Source organism: Gobius niger, assembly GCF_951799975.1.
Source record: "Gobius niger genome assembly, chromosome: 14".
In the NCBI taxonomy this organism is placed as follows: domain Eukaryota; kingdom Metazoa; phylum Chordata; class Actinopteri; order Gobiiformes; family Gobiidae; genus Gobius; species Gobius niger.
The window spans coordinates 17,303,177-17,316,171 of NC_136865.1; the positions used below are offsets into that span (position 1 = coordinate 17,303,177).

Genomic DNA, 12,995 nt, shown 5'->3' on the forward strand with positions numbered 1-12,995 from the left:
TTTTGAAAGATGACGCATTCACACAAACTGTTTAGTCCTATTACACACTGATTATGCCTTATGACTGTCCAGGCCATTTGGATTCACAGGAGATAATAGATTTTGACAGATTTGTATAGTGGTAATGTGTCAATGATGCTATAAGATCCTGGTGAGTCACAATAACTAGATTATAGGCAACAAGGCGGGGCCCATCACATCCAGGTGCAGTAACGTCAACAAAAATCGTTTGTAGGAAAACATATTCTGTTCACTTTCTTGAATTGATTAAATTGGTCGCCTAATTGTAAATGTGGTATATTAATATATTTCACTTCCCTATAATTGTTTAGGGTGGCAGCATAAATTTTAATTAAATAGTCTCTTTAAACAATGTATCACTTAAAGGGACTATACTGAGCTTAAAAATGTTTAAAAAAAAAAAAGTATTTTCCTCCCCCTACATGTTCCAGCAATGTCCTAAGGTGTAGAATAAGCTCCGACCTGTTCACCACAACTGCCTCTAAAATCCTGCACTGTCACTCAAAACATTGTTACTTCGGGTTCGAATTGCCGTCATGCACGAGCTTAATATAGAAGGTGCAGTTACGCATATGACCTGAAGTGGCAGTAGTGAGTATAAAATGGCCAACTTGCATCTAGCCCCTTTAAATACTATAATAAGTTGTGGCAGCCAATCTGCACCATCAACCCCTCTGACTACCACCAACTACTCACTCATTTACACACTCACACACACATCCTATTGTACATGTTTTTAATGGTACGGGAAACCGGAGCACCCCGTCCAGCCGGGGATCGAACCTGGGACCTTCTTGCTGTGAAGCACGAGCGCTAATCGCTGCGCCATCGCACCGCCCTATGGACTCAAGCAGTGGTGCCAGCTGCTGTAAAAGCCACATTGCAGAGAATCAGCTTTGACAAATGAGTGATGATCGTACTGTACATAGACTGAGTCCACTCAAACTTATATGTGTGTGTTTGTGTGTGTGTGTGCGGTCCTTCTGTGTGTGTGCGCGGGTCCTTCTGCTCGTTCGCCAGTAATTCTCCCATAATCCTTTACTCTGAAAAATGACACAGCTGCCAGACATATCCTCTCTCCTGGCGCCTCCAACAACCACTCTTTTTTTCCCTTTCTCTCCCTGTCTTTTGTGTATGTACGACCCAAACAAAAACACAGCGTATTCAGAGTGGCAGACGGTATGATTTGTATCTATATAGGGTGCTAACAATATGTGGCGCGGCCTATCATAATCAATCTGTCATCTGCCGTCGACAAACAGATTCATCACCATGGCAACTCCCAAAATGAGGAAAACAATTCATTATGTGGCGCTACAATGATAATTTCACACAAAATAACAATGGTAGTATTGATCTGCATAGAAATCCGTATCACTTCCTAGAACATAGAAAAAGTTTTATTTTCTGCATGGTTGAAATCTTCTGTTAAAAAGTAGCATTTTAATGACAGAAGCAGGATGTTGATGTTGCACCCACATGGCTGATCTGGTGATGCTAGTATCGCCATTCATTTCCTAGCAACCCAGTAACCCAGGGCGACAAGACTTAAGATGACTAGAAAAAAACACTGGCGCTCTCTTTGCCTGTTGCCAAGACACATCCAATAGACCTGAAAAGGGCCTAAACCAGGGCTAAACTGGGTCTAAATAAGGACTGCCTTCAGATTAGACCAGTTCTAAAGCCCAGATCACCTTTGACTAACCAAAGAGCCACAGAAGTCTCTAAAACTATGGGTTGCAGATACTGGGAATAAGAAGTGGTACATGCACACAACATTCCTTTAGAAATGGTCATTTTTAAGGCAGTAAAACATGTCCTGTTTCAGACTACTTAACATTCTTTAGAGGCTGAGTTTTGCAATGACACAAGGTGCTCTACATATACACCTAACGCAAAATGAGTTTACACATTCTATGACAATGAAAAAAAGAAAGTCAACCTGCTGACTAGATTTTGTCAGATCAAAGAAAATGACTTTGATCAAAACATGTACGATTGGCTGATGATGTCACACAGTGAAACACAGACTAACAGAGTGGACTATGTTTTTTTATTCATTGTTCCTCCCAACAGTGTGTAGATGTGAAACAGCAACAATTAAGTGGCTAAAAATCCTACTACACCAATTGAAAAGGTGACGTGAGATTTATGCTAAGACAAATGAACAAAGCTCTCCTCACACGTCACTGTACACAACTCACTGCCAAGGCTTAAAAATACTGAAAAAATACTGGCAGGCAGCGAGGCCACCTGTAGTTGCTAAAGGTGGTCGAATAATACAACAGCGTTTCCTTTTATCAAACATACAAGAAGGACCATAATTTGCATGATTTCGATGTGCCCTTTATCATCTGAAGAGTAGATTTGAGTTCACCTACTAATTTACTGTTCCGAAGTACCAAAGCACTGGTATGTAGCAAAGTATTGTACGTATCTAATGGCCCAGCAGAGCAATTAGTTGTGTTGCCTTGAGTGTACTGCTTGCCTAATGTGAGGGCAAGTGTGCGCTGTCTGAGTGATTAGTTACTGCTTGGTCTGCCTCCAAGTCTATGTACCCGTAGCATGTGTTTTTGCATATGGGCAATAACAGTCTTTCAGTCCAGCCCGCCAGGGCCAATTTGTCTACGTAGAAAGAACACGTTTTTTTTTTACTTTTATCTGAAGCCAAATTTACGACAGTGATGCATTGGCCCCAAACACACCCTTTGTACTTAAAAAACACCATCTCTATTGTCTTTTATGGGGCACAGCGCGGCTGCAAAGGGTTTAAAAATAGCTTTCATGACACGCATGAAAAGAAGCGAATTCCCCCCGCCTCATTTGTCGCCCTGACTAAGGATTTTAATACAAGCTTTATGACACGGATCCAGCCTTGTTGAAACTAGTTTGTGTGTGTGATCAAACTGGCATAGAAAGACGGATGGGTACCAGGCAAATGTCATTGCGGAATCTCCTTTATCTTACAACGCTAACGCTGAAGCAGCCATAGCCATTATTTCTTGTTACAAATAGCCACAACAAAGCAATCTGTGAAAGTCAAAACGACAACAGGCAATTTCTGAAACATTCATTTTGTTCATGCATAGGCCTAATGGTAGTTCACTCAGGGCTGTAATGACTGCATATGTAAGCGCTCCGCCAAATCAGATTATATTAATACCTTCATAAGTCAAAGTCGTCACATTAATCACTGTATCGTGGTCAGTTAGTGTGACATACTACATATTTTTGGTGCAAAAAATGGTAGAAAGATGTTTACCTTGTTGAAAGACTGTGGTAATTGTACTGTGACCACTCAATTTCCCTCGAGAATAAATAAAGTTTGTGTAATTCGAAGTCATAGTAAGGCCACCGATGTGGGGCAGGTTTCTAAGTCTAGCAGAATCAACTGGTCTGATTGCAACTTGGATTTCTTGCTGTGATTTCTTTGACCGTCATTATATGTGGTCAGTTCTCTTCCATGCAATCGATGCATAGAATCAGAAGCTGATACACTAAGGTATTATTTGCAAGAGACCGAACTCACAACTCTCAAATTAGTCATTCCTCCACCTCTATATAAACTATTCAGAATTCAAGACTGACTTAAACAGGATCAAGCAACTTCCAAAGATTCCACTTTCCCTTAATAGTTTCCTCCCACTGCACCCCTCCTCCCTTCCTCCGCAGTGGATCAGTATCCGTACGGTCCTGGCCACAGTTCAAACTCTTTTCCCTGTCCCTGGTCACTGCAGTGGGGCATCCTGATGCGGTAGGTCTCCTGCTCAGATCCCTCAGTTAAAAGTGGTCCGACCCTTCCCTTCCCCGCTCCCTTCTTCTCCTCCTCCTCCTCATCTATGGCACCGCGATCACTTCCTTTACCAAAGTGCTCTAAGGTAAACAGCTTTCATCTTCCCCTCCCTCATCTTCCTCTTCTCACTATCTGAAGAAAAGGTGCAGCTTCCGCAATACAACTCCATCAGTTTTTTCGGCTTTGTCGGCATTTTTCTTTACAGTGCTGCTCCCGGGGCCCGGCGTGTGCTCTTCACAACCTCACTGAACTGTGAAATAGACGATTACACAAGTCAAAGGGAAGCATTTGACTAAGCAACATTCAAACAGCGCATGACCTTGTTGATTCTGGCGAGAACAGCGGCTTTCCCAGAGGTTAATCTTCAGAACACAGTTAAGTGATGCACATCAACAAAGGACTTCCACCTTCTTTTGATTTTCTGTTTGATTTCTGTGTCTTGAGCCATGTAACCGATGGTTCATGCCGTGTAATTCAACGTTGTGGGTTCGACTCTCAGCTCCGGGAATTTGTTAAATGTCTCTCCTTGCCTGAACTGTCTTGTCAAATGAAGCCTATGGGCTTAAAAGCGTTTATAAAAAAGGGTCACATGAGTCACATTTCCCGGCTAGAGCAGAAGCTTCGGGCCTTAGGGCTACATATCAGACAATGGCCAGTTTGAGTTGTAATCTTTAACCTCTTCACCTCCGCCTTAACGGAGCGCATTTTCTCCAGTTCAGCTTTACCCAAATCTAAAAGCTTCTTGACTGGAGCTTGCAGCCTATAGGCCAGTGTAATGCCTGATTTGAAAGCTAAGATCTATTTTGCGTGACTTTTTTGTAATTGTTTTTTCATTTTTGCGTTGCTTTTTTGTCTTTTTTTAAACTTTTTTGTTCATTTTTTATGACTTATTTGTTGTTGTTTTTTTGTCATTTCATACGCTTTTAGATTTGGGTAATGCCGATCCGGAGAAAATGTACTCGGCTCAGATGGGGGTTAAGAAGTTAAAGTACACAAATTATCATATACATTGATAGTTGCACTGAAGTTTCGCCTTTTATTACAAACCCTGAGTGTTTGACTAAGGCTTTATGGCGAAACGTCCACTATTCTAAAAAACAAGTACAGATGAGGACTTAAACAATCCTTCTCTACAATGGAAACCTCCTGTACGAATGAGAGCTCACACAAACAAATCATGAACTTGGCTGTAGCATGAGATGGGCAACTGGCAAGTGCAAATATTAGCTCTTCTGTGTAAAGCAATGACAAAATGAAGTTATAATATAGTCGAGGATGAAATTATGACCACAACATGTCTTAGTGTAAACAATAAACAATAAACACATGTGAAAAAGGATGCTACGCTCTTCCTGCACTCAATAAAAGCACCAACGTCCCTTTAACGCCGCACAAGCACAGCATCATCGTTCACCATCACACAATCACAATCAGCTCTTTGTGAGGTCACTTGGCACAGGCGTCTTTTCTCAGAACTTATTTACTCGTTCACACTCATTCTGCCTTCCTGCTCCCGTCCTCGTATCTTCCTTCCTATTAGCGAACACAATTGTTTACACTCCGGCGCGGACCAGCATATTTACCAACAGCTGAACAAGAGGAGCCCATTCAGAAGACATAGTGAGGGTGAGGAAGGCGGAGGACGGGCAGAGTAAATTCCCTGGATAGTCTGTCTGAATCAAAAAGAAACACCAGCTTTTTTTGAGAGAAACACATCCAGCACAAACAGCTCTAATGGCTCTAATTGCATCTTTGTTTGAGCAAATCCCGCAATGCATTGGGCACACTCAGTTATGCCTCTCTAATCCTCTGCACACATCATCCTCTCCTGTGACATAAAGCCCTGTAGTCCATTAACAAACGCTGCCCCTGATGTAAACAGTCATTTGCAATCAAGCTAAAGGCCATTACCCCGCGGACGACGGACAGAGCTGGTAATGTTCCAAGTTTTACAAGACAGAGAACGGGCGGTGACCTCACTTTCATCATAACATCACATGCAGACATCAAGCAAAACTTTATGTGGACAATATGCAACCCCAATGGGGAGAAACTAATGCACTGGCCAGTCTTTGTTCAGAATGTGCATCAGCTGTCAACGTTTCACTGCATAAGAGCTGGAATTTTACCCTTTTCTTACACTTCGACACACAACACAGTATTCTATCCATGTAACTACCACAATCAAGACGTCTGTTGTTCACTTAATCTGTGGTGATCGTAATGTTATTGTGTGAATGGCTTTGTGGCTGCACGTTTAAAGCTAATTCAGCCGCTCGGCCCACACTGCTCAAAGCCACAAGCTCAGAGCATGTTTATACTCAGCAAAGTTATTGTGTTTAGATCATTTCCTTCAGAAAAATCACTCTATGAATACCAATTTACATGGATTCTGCTCACAATCCAACTGTATTTGCCCTTACAAAGTATTGCAAACAGATCGGAGTGAAGGCAGGGGCAGTGCGTGCGCTCACAGTTTGTTTGTCTATGGCTTGTATTAATATGCCGCTCACCGGAGAGATAACAGGGGCATTTCCTATTATAAACCTTCTTGGGACAACGGAACAGGGAGGTTCACTTTGGAAATACCGCACTGGATTTTTATATCCAGGCAGAAAAGAGGATAGCATTTGGTAACTGTGAATGCGTAAATCTCAGTCAACATTTATGAAGTTAAGATGAAAAGATAGCAAACTTATCTGAACTAATCAGTAATAAATTGACCTAAAGATGGTGAAATGCTCAGGGTGTCATGTCAGCGATGGATGGACCAGCGCTTTATGTCTCTGGAAACAGTCCTGCCTCCAGCACCTCACAGCCTCTCTGTGTTATCTCTTTGTTTGGGAAATGCATGGTTCAGGGATGTGCACATGACAAGCACATCGCCCCCCGCATGAACACAGACACAACCCACCAACAAGGCTGACACTGTCCCTGCATCTGAGCAGCGCTTCAAGCTAAATGTTCATGGATGAATATTTCAATCCAACAAATAAGGCTTTTACTAATTTGTGAAGCTTTTAAAGTACTATATTACACTAACTTTTTGATGCTATTTTGAATTCATTGTGATGGTTAACTCTCGCCTGCACTTCTTTTACCATGTGACTGAGAGTTGGCTGTGAGACTGGGGTGACTTTACTGAGGCTGTGTCCCCTGCAGAGTGGACCTGCTGCTGCTGTATCTGCACCACTTTGCACCAGAGGAGCTCCTCGTCTCAGTGTCCATCACCTCTCCTCCCTCTGCAGCCTGCTGTTCATCATGTGCGCCTATTATTAACACTGTGTCGCACATCACCAGTGGGTACAAATCAACTGCAGTACATGTTGGTGCTTACTGTATGGAAAAATGGAGAAAGGACATTTAAACTCAAGGGAAAGAATGTTGGTATCAGTGTAAACATTTGGCTTTAAATTGATATATGTTTCTCTTACTGTCTTGCACAATTAAAACAATCGATGCATTTAAGGGCTTTCGACAACACCTATAATCTATAATCTACAATCTCAATCCTTCAAAAAAGCCCAGCCCAAAAGACTGCAACACCACATAAGGCAAATCATTACCAATTCCCTGCTGTTTATCTAATGCAGATTTTCGAGCATCGCTGAGGGAAAACATACTAACAATTTTATGGGAAGAGGGACTGTGATTTCCCATAAGAACTTCCCCAAGGCAATCTGGCTTAATGTTTACTTGCTCTTCTTTCTCAACGCGCCGTTGCTCAGTGGCACGTAGGTAGAAACAGTTTTACAGCAATACACAGGGGGAAAACACACCAAACAACCTTTTTTATCCTTGAGTAAATTGCAGCAGGTCACCACTTGGTAACAGCATTCTGTCTGATAAAAAATGGAAACAATCACATAAATATATTCTTTAATCAAAGCAGGCACTCTCTGAAGCATATGTCAATTTACATGTACACTATGTACAGTATGTACTATATCTAATTCGTTGTGATGACAACGCAGTGCTACTTCAAACTAACGCAGGTGGTTCAAAGTGCCGTCATGTTAACAGTAGCAAACAGCAAACGTGTAGCAATCATGTAGCAAACGTGTGAATCTGGGCAGACAGTCTGACTATGGACAGGATCTGAACAAGTTAGCTGAGGGTGTGGACTTAAAAAGACAGAGAAGCTCATGGAAGATTCTATGTGACGTATGTCGGAATGTGGACTGGCGTTTTGAGTGCTGAAGAGGAAGACAGACTCCACACCACTCCGGCTACAATAATTGTATGACATTATAACATGGCTAAAAGCTAAAAATGATAAAGGATCTTTAAAACAAACATGTAATGGAAGAATCAAAACAAAACGATTAAGTATAAGTAAATTTTAAAGAGGAAAAGAAAAGTTTTCAAGTGGCTGGTCTCTTGCATGTTTCGCATTTTATTGCAAGATTACTTGCTCACTTTAGTTTGTGGGCGGGACCAGGTGAGATTCCAACTACAGTACGTCAGGACAAACAAGTCTGGTTCTGGCAAAGGGTGACATGTCGCCTGCAGAGATCACAATGCAAGATCAGACACTGTTTACAAGGGAACATGCTTTAGCAGAAGTGTTTGTTTTTTATGGTGTTAGTCGGTTGTATTTTTACAATCCAAATAGTTCCTTCAGTGAGTTTTATGTTTCAGGTAACAGCTATACAATACTTCTACTTTTTACATTGGTGGTAATAGTGGATAGCCAGCAAGTGCGGTTTCGGTAAAAAGCCCCATTACTTTGACGTTTTACCCAATAAATAGAATAAAAAACAAGCATTATTTAGTTACCGGTTTACTGTGAGTGGGCTCACCTCTCAGAACTAACTTTGCCAGGAGCGGGACTTGACCAGCTTGTCTCCATGGAGATGCTGCTGCTTTGCTTTAACTACAGATAGGCAAACATGAGGTATCCCATATTAGGTCCTCCTCCAAATGCTTTATTTTGCCTCGTCAGTGCCGTTGAGGATCAGGAGCATGTTTGGTATTGCTCATGTTGTGAGTTTTAATACAGTGTTGTGTCGTAGCAACATACTGGTATAACCTGGATTGTTCCGCAATGTAGATGTACTTGAGTGCAGATTTGGAGTCTGGAGCCAATGTCTTTCACTCCTGCTTTTTAGCCACCACAAATGAAATTTTAGTAAGCCATACCAAGTGGCCTTTGCACTTCATAAAACAAATGGAAAATCAATTGGACAGAGGGTCAATACTTGAGAGGAGCAAGAGAAAACAGCAGGGAGAGCCCGAGTGTCTGTAGATCGATACTGTCTATTCATATCAAGAAGATTCCAAACCATTTTACCCCTCTCTTCTGACACTAAATCTAATGGTTCTTTCAACTCAGCCTTGTCTTCGCTGTGATTGAAATGTTGCCTCATGCTTTCTAAAGCCTCGAAGACTCGCTTCACCGAACTCACTGGCTGCAGCTTTAGGGACAGACGACCAGTCAAGTTAATTACACATCAGCTCACTAAAAATGTATCATATCCAATAATCTAATCAAATCAATTTTGCTGCTTGCAAATACTGACTGCAATTATTCAAGTCATATAATACTTTCTGCAAAAAAAAGATCCTGTTTCCACGGGCTCTTATAATGTATAAAACCTGCCTCACATGTAGTTGAGGCTGTGACCAACATGTTCTAAAATGTATGTAGTTCTTGAATAAATGAAGCAGTTAATATTTATAGTCCTCTCCTGGAACCGCTACCTTAACGTGGTGGAGGGGTTTGAGCGCCCGAATGATCCTGGGAGCTCTGTTGTCGGGGGCTTCGTGCCCCTGGTAGGGTCTCCCACGGCAAACTGGCCCTAGGTGACGGGTCAGACAAAGAGCGGTTCAGAAGCCCCTTATGAGAGACCAACCGGTTAGAACCATGAGGCCGTCCTTCTGTGGACCCACCACCTGCAGGGGGGCTGGTGCAATGTGATTTGGGCAGCTCCAACAGCTGCCCCCACGACCCGGCAGCGGACAAGTGGAAGAAAATGGATGGGTGGATATTTATAGTCATCCTGAAATATTATTGCTCTAGATATGTTCAAAATGTGCACAGTGGACAAAATATTAAATCCAGACCAAATTGCACACCTAATCACGAGTACAATACTTAAAATTGCAATAAGATATTTGTCCTTAAATTGCCTATAAGCCCTATAAGAGAAAATACAAGCATGTTAAAGAAGCTCAAACTGATGTAGCATTATCCACTCTGCACCATTTTCTACTGATAATTATATGATTTATTTTAGACTCGACTGCAGCAGAAAATTTCCCTCTGAGATTTGCAGCGCATTAGTCCACTGAGGCATTCTCAATAAACAGCATGCTGCTGACTGCTAAAAGGGCTTTAGTTTGCGTGAATGCTACCAATATGTCAAAGTAAGTTATGCATGAGGTATTGTCTTTCTTTTCACTTTAATCCTTAACTCGTCTATATTAGGCATTTATCCAGCCTTGGGATTTGCACAAGGCAAACAGTACACTTATCTTTCTCTGTGTGCACTTTCAGATGGACAGGTTGTCCAGTCCAGAAACTCTTTGTTCAGAGCCAGTCTTCTCCACTATTTTCTTACAGATGACCAGGATGACTTTCTTTGTGCTTGTTGAGGCCTAAGTGAGTGTGAAATGCGTGTGGTCTTGCAAAACGCCACCTTGACAGCCCATGATAAAACTATTCTTACACGGCAGTCGCCCGGTGTGCCATTATCCCACCACCGGGGGGACATATCCAGATTTTCCATCACTCTAGAAACATTACTGAGGTTTTAATGAGACCGGGATCACTGGCAGCTGTTGAGTCTCCCTCTCCTGAGCAGCTCCGAGTCATGCAAATGACTCTCTACAATGTCACATAAACACAAGCCCCCCCAGACACCAGAAAGGTCAACAGCGCCAACCGGGAAGTAAAGTTAAATGATTTTCAGGGCTCACTCTGAATTTTAAACATCTAGACCTTTCTTCAAGTACCATCATTAAAGCCACAGGTACAGTACTTTTCACTTTGTTCAATTATCTTTCAAAAACAAATAGATTCATCAAAAGTAGATAATAACTATTCATAGGACAAACCATTTTCTCAGTAGTCTCTTTGCGTTACATTATTCATTGCTCACTCGATTGTAGAGCAACCTTTTGCAGCAACAACAGGCCCGGTACTGACTGATGGAAAAATGGCTACCAAGTTCCGACCTGAGCCAACAGCCTCTCCAACCTTTACCAATCACTCACACGCCAGGTAGGTAAAGTGTCTTGCCCACAGACACACATATCCGCAGTACGCCCCTGTCTGAGATAGACAACAGCTATATAAATGGTGCTGATTTATTTTATTAGGGTTTATTAGCCAATATTGTGCAATTCACCGCCTTCGAGTCTTCAACCAGATGATCTTTTATCAGTGATTCCAAAAACTGAACTTTCTGTAACTGTTGTTGTGTCCTTGGGCAAGACACTTCACCCACCTTGCCTCTAGTGTCTGCGTACACTGGTGCATGAATGTGAGTGTGAATTTTAGTTTAGTTGAGTTTATTGGTTTATTTGGTAGGGACAGTGCATGTTAATGAACTAGCCACACTGGATTGTGGCTTTGGGCTAATTTCCATCTGTCGTCCCCATGTGCACTCTCAAACACACTCTCATTCATCCTGGCCTATTGTACATGTTTTTTTACTGGCAGGGGAAACCGGAGAACACTCTTGATGCACTCTGAGAGCCTAATGTTTTTTCTTTACTTTACATTGCACCATCTATACTTCCATATCTGTCCTCTCCATGTCATTACAACAACACAGAATCATTACTTAAACATTCTCAGGCATATCTTGTTTTACAACCCAAAAAAACCACTCATTAAACCTTGTCTTGGGGGTGCAAAGTCCTGCGTTCATCATGCATACACCAATGACTTTGCAATGAAAGAATAGCGAGACTTCTGGCCACAATTTACATTACCGTATGCAGATCGACTGGCCCTATGTAAACCTATGGACGGTATGAGAAAATCACTTATCACTTGAAGGTATGTATAACAATAATAACATTCAAAAAACAATCTCACGACATGATGATGCATTGTGACTTTGCCCGCAGCCTTTTTCTCACCTCTCTCCCTCTTCAACAGCTGCAACAAGCCAGCAAAAGTACCAGCAGAAGCAGCATACTAAATATACTCCATCCTCGTCCAACCAGTGTGATTTAAAAGAACGCTAAGGCAATGTAGCATTAACTGCAGATAGATTATTATTCACTGTGACCTCCAAAGAGAAGAATGTTTGTTGAGGCTATTTCTATTAATGTTTAGCAGCAAAAGCACAAGGAAATACAGAGCTGGGAATGGAGTGGTTCAACAAAGTGCAAATTGTGCTGGTTGAAGTGAGTGTTTGTGAAAGCCGGGCCGCTGCGGGGAAGATGGCCTGCCAACAGCTCCTATTCAGCGTCACATCAACACAGAATGATGGGAGGGGACCAGGGAGGGCTATGGTGGCATTTTGATCAGTGTGCTGTTTCTGTTGGGACATAGACCTGGGGAAAATAGTGAATCTGGCAGGTCCGTGAAAAAGAAAGTCCTCTTTAGGGCTGAACGATTTGAGAAAAAAAATTAAAAAAAATGTGTATTTTCTATAAAGCATTGCCATTGAAATCAGATTGGCTATATTTTTTTTTGTTTAAAACATTACAGGAAGTAAAATAACCATTTCAGAGAAGACTGAAATATGAGCTGGTAAACCAATATAAAAATCACTTCCATTTCCAAACATATCACAGAGGTCTACTCTACAAGCAGGTTTTAAAACATGACCCTATGGAAGTAGGGTATGGGAAGTATTTTGTTGACTGAAAAGAACATTATACTACCCTGCAGCCCTAGTCCTACTTACAGTATGAAAAACATCTCAGACATAACATTGTGCAGTATGCACATTATATGAAATATGTGCTTGACCATGCATAAGCCTTAAGCCACATGTGACCATACAGTGGTGGTTGTCAGGGTCAATAAGGACAGTGCTGCTTATGCATGTCTGATCATATTTGCCATTAAGGCTCCACATAATGCTTCATATGTGGTCTGGTATTGTCTGTGCACTCCAGCTACAAGGGGCAAAGCCTTGTATGTACTTGTCCTAGGCCCAAGCCAACATAAATTTAGAGGGATGCATTAGGAAAGACATCTGGTGGAAAACATATTATA

General features: G+C 41.8%; 1 protein-coding gene across 3 annotated transcripts in view; it reads right to left on the reverse strand.

Annotated features, from left to right (window-relative positions):
- pag1 (phosphoprotein membrane anchor with glycosphingolipid microdomains 1) overlaps window positions 1-12,995 on the reverse strand; it is a 46,834-nt gene that overhangs the window by 32,730 nt on the left and 1,109 nt on the right. Inside the window, exon 2 of one of the 3 annotated variants that reach the window (XM_079570502.1) lies at window positions 8,234-8,320. The exons of 1 other annotated variant lie outside the window; for it this stretch is intronic. The gene's annotated coding sequence lies outside the window, so the exon portion shown is untranslated. Of the gene's footprint in view, window positions 1-8,229; window positions 8,321-12,995 lie in introns of all 3 variants that reach the window. One more of the 3 variants, XM_079570503.1, reaches the window with a different exon arrangement.